Consider the following 3,961-nt stretch of genomic DNA (forward strand, 5'->3'; position numbering starts at 1 on the left):
CGGAGGGGAGGGCGCAGGTGCAGGTGTGGCAAAGGTTCCTGGAAAAGGGGCTGGAAGGGAAAGGGGAGGAAGAAGAAGGGAGGAACTGGAGCTTCACAGGTAGTGCCCGGGGGCTGCGGCGGCCCTCCCCAGCCCACACACGCTGGCCTCTCCCACAGCACCCAGGCTCAGACCAATACTCAGCCCCCTTGGGCTTCCCTCTTCTCTGGTCACCCTGCCTTCCAATCCACTGGCCCAGGGCCACCTCTTGCCTTGGGGTGCCTCACCCAACAGCCAGCAGGCCTGATAGAGAAGGAACACTGCTTGACCCAGGTTGGTGAAGCTAAAAGGGATGGATGACTGGAATGAATGCCAGAGGCCCCTCTGGGTGGTCAGAAAGCCCAGGACCCTCTGAAGGGAGTCTGGGGGAGGCAGGGAGTGTTGGCAGCCAGATTCCATTGGCCACAGACTTATAAGTCTAAGAGGGGAGCCTCAGCTGGTTGCGGGGTCCACAGGTCGCATAGGTGAGTCTGGGCCCTTCCTGCTGAGAAAAGCACCAGAGGGAGTGTCCGTGGGAGGGGCGGTGGGTGGGCTAGCTAGGCAGAGCTCAGCTGGGCCAGCAAGCACTGTGGTCCCCTTGGCTGAATAGCACAGGCAACCCCTAGGAGCAACAGGCCAAGGTGCGTGAGCCCACTGGCCTGTGGTAGTGCCTCAGCGGGGGCCAGAGACCCTGCCTTCAGTCACACACTAGCAGCTACCCTGGTACCTGGGAGGAAGGGAAGGGGCCGGTGTGTTCCTGCCTGGCCTGTGAGGTGTTTTGTGGGATGTCCATGTGTTTGGGACTCTCAAGGTTTTATCCTAGATCACCACTGGATTGCCGACAGATAGAGGAGGTGGGACCCTGACTATCANAGCTCAGCTGGGCCAGCAAGCACTGTGGTCCCCTTGGCTGAATAGCACAGGCAACCCCTAGGAGCAACAGGCCAAGGTGCGTGAGCCCACTGGCCTGTGGTAGTGCCTCAGCGGGGCCAGAGACCCTGCCTTCAGTCACACACTAGCAGCTACCCTGGTACCTGGGAGGAAGGGAAGGGGGCTGTGTGTTCCTGCCTGGCCTGTGAGGTGTGTTGTGGGATGACCGTGTGTATGGGACTCTCAAGATTTTATCCTAGATCGCCACTGGATTGCTGACAGACAGAGGAGGTGGGACCCTGACTATCACCCCTGCTCTGCAGTGGATTTGGCTCTCGGCACTCCCAGGCTGGGAGCTGGATACCCTGCCCTGGCAGCATAGATCAGACTGCATGACAGGTACAGGGTGCCCAGGATGATGTTCCTAGGCCTCTGGCAGCCTCAGAGTCCAGCTCCACACATAACCCCCTCCAAGTTCCCAGCCCCTACACCATAAACCATGAGCTCTCTGCCCTCTCTGACAGCTCCAGAGAGCACCCACGTCTGCCAGCTTGGGCATGGAGCCTGTTCCAAGAGCCCACAGGCTCAGTCATGGAGGCTGGGAGGCTTTGGGGCTGTGGGGGCCAGCCCTGGTAGCTGCATCCGGCTGGGACGTTCTGCACCTGCAGCCAGGAGTTGTCCACGGGCCCCCATGGGCATGCTGATGGTGGTCATGCTGATGGTGGTCATTGCTGATGGTAATGCTGATGGTGGTCATGCTGATGGTGGTCGTGTTGATGGTGGTCATGCTGATGGTGGTCGTGTTGATGTCTCCGATGATGCCAGGTGCCTCCTTCAGCACGTGGTGTGTGCACAGCATCTCATTGCACCGCTGTGCCTACTGTGCCAACTCTTCTATCAGCGTGCTCTGGTCCCCACATGAGTACAGGTTGGCCAGCAACTCCAAGAAGATGGACTCCTTGGTCTGAGAGTGGGCAAAGAGGGAAGGAGGTTGGGACCTGATGCTTGCGCCCCACTGGCCACCCCACCAGGCCCTGCTGGGGCTGTGTGCTGGACTTGGAGCCCTGAGTATGGTTTTTCAGACGCGGCTTCTACACCATTTAGACTCGAAGACCTGCCTCCCCACCACCCTTTTCTCACTCAGATAGGGGAACAGGTCCAGAGAAAAAGTCACCTGTTCAAGGTCACAGATCTGGGAGGGGACCCAGGACCTATCATGCCACCAGGACACCTGTCTACTCAGTTTTAATTTTGGAGATAGGATGTCACTCTGTCACCAGGCTGGAGTACAGTGGGTGAGATCACTGCTCACTGCAGCCTCAACCTCCTGGGCTCAAAGTGATCCTCCAAGGTTAGCCCGTTGAGTAGCTAGCACTACAAGCACATGCCACCACCAGGCCCAGCTATTTTTAAGTTTTTTTTATAGAGACCAGGTCTCACTATGTTGCCCAAGGCTGATCTCAAACTCCTGGGCTCAAGCAATCCTTCTGCCTTGGCCTCCCAAAGTGCTGGGATTACAGGCATGGGCCACTGTGCCCAGTCCCGTTATAGTTCTATGGGACAGCTCTGGTCTGGACCATGCCCCTTTCTCTAGACCTGGTCTCATAGGGCTGATTGGCATCTCCCCCAGACCAACATGGCCACCTGTGTCCCCAGTGCCACAGGAGCCTCTGACCCCATGAGGCGGTGCATGCACGTTGTTGATCATGAGGTGCATGGTGGTTTTGGGCATGAGACCAACCAGGAGGTCCCACATGGTCTTGTTGACAATGGCCACATAGGAGTCCACCAGGCTGTGGGTGGTCTCCATTTGTTGCTCCAGCTGTGGCTCCATGGAGTGCATGAAACTGTCGGAGCCATTCTCCTTGGCCTTGCTGGCCTGTCATGGAAAACACAAGGTCATCAGGGTGGGCAGGCCATGCAGTCAGGCTCCAGGCATCCCCAGGATCTCAGGCCCTTGAAGGGTACCTGGAACATTGAGGCACAGGGAGAAGCAACTGGCCAGAACACACACCCAGCTCCCCACACACTCTAGAGGGTTTCAGGTCTCTGCCTCTCAGGACCCCAGACTCCCCTGATTCAGCCTCATCTTCATTCTGACTCAAGTACCCAGAATTTGCCTTCATTTCCCAATCCAGAAATTGGAAAAGAACATCTTCAGGTCCTTTGCTTGAAGACCTGGCCAGAGCTGGTGCCAGGCTACAGACACCTGGAAGGAGGCGAGAAGGGCACACTCGCTTTCCCCTTGTCCTGGGAGGCCCACACACCAACATTGCCACCACCGCTGCCACCTGGGAGCACAGCCAAAGTAGACACACACACAGGAAAAGGGGAAGGGTTGAGTGAACCTGGGACACTGCACCCCAACTTTAATGTGTTGATGAATTCAATTTGCTAATATTTTGTGGAGGATTTTTGCATCGATATTCATCAGTGATATTGGCCTGTAGTTCTCTGTTTTGGATGTATCTTTGATTTTGGTATCAGAGTAATACTAGCCTTGTAGAATGAGTTTGGAATAGTTGGGTAAGTTCTCTAGTTTTGGAATAGTTTGGGTAAGGTTGGTATGAGTTTTTCTTTAAATGTTTGGTAAAATTCAGCAGTGAAGCACCAGGTCCCAGACTTTTCTTTGCTGGGAGACTTTTTATTACCATTTTGATCTCATTATTTGCTACTGTTCAGGTTTTGGATTTCATCATGGTTCAATCTTGGTAGTCTGGATGTGTCTAGAAATGTATCCATTTTTAGTAGATTTTCCTATTTCTTTGCATATAGTTGCTTATAATAGCCACTAGTGATCCTGTGAATTTTTGTGATATCAGTTGTAATGTTTCCTTTTTCATCTTTGATTTTATTCACTTGAGTCTTCTCTCTTTTTTTCTTAGGCTAAAAGTTTGTCAATGTTGTTTATCTTTTCCAGAAACCAACTTTTCTTTTCATTGATGCTTTTTTTCTTCATTTCCATTTCATTTATTTCTGCTCTGATCTTTATTATTTCTTTTCTTCTACTAATTTTGGATTTGGTTTGCTCTTACCTTTCTATTTCTTTAAGATGCATTGTTAGGTTGTTTAT

At 53.1% G+C, this 3,961-nt stretch overlaps 1 pseudogene; it reads right to left on the minus strand.

Moving 5' to 3' along the window:
* Nucleotides 1-982: 982 nt before the first annotated feature.
* On the minus strand, nucleotides 983-3,345 carry LOC108524149 (putative GED domain-containing protein DNM1P46 pseudogene; annotated as a pseudogene).
* Nucleotides 3,346-3,961: the final 616 nt, after the last annotated feature.

Source organism: Rhinopithecus bieti, unplaced genomic scaffold, assembly GCF_001698545.2.
Source record: "Rhinopithecus bieti isolate Rb0 unplaced genomic scaffold, ASM169854v2 scaffold_79793, whole genome shotgun sequence".
NCBI classification, from domain to species: Eukaryota; Metazoa; Chordata; class Mammalia; order Primates; family Cercopithecidae; genus Rhinopithecus; species Rhinopithecus bieti.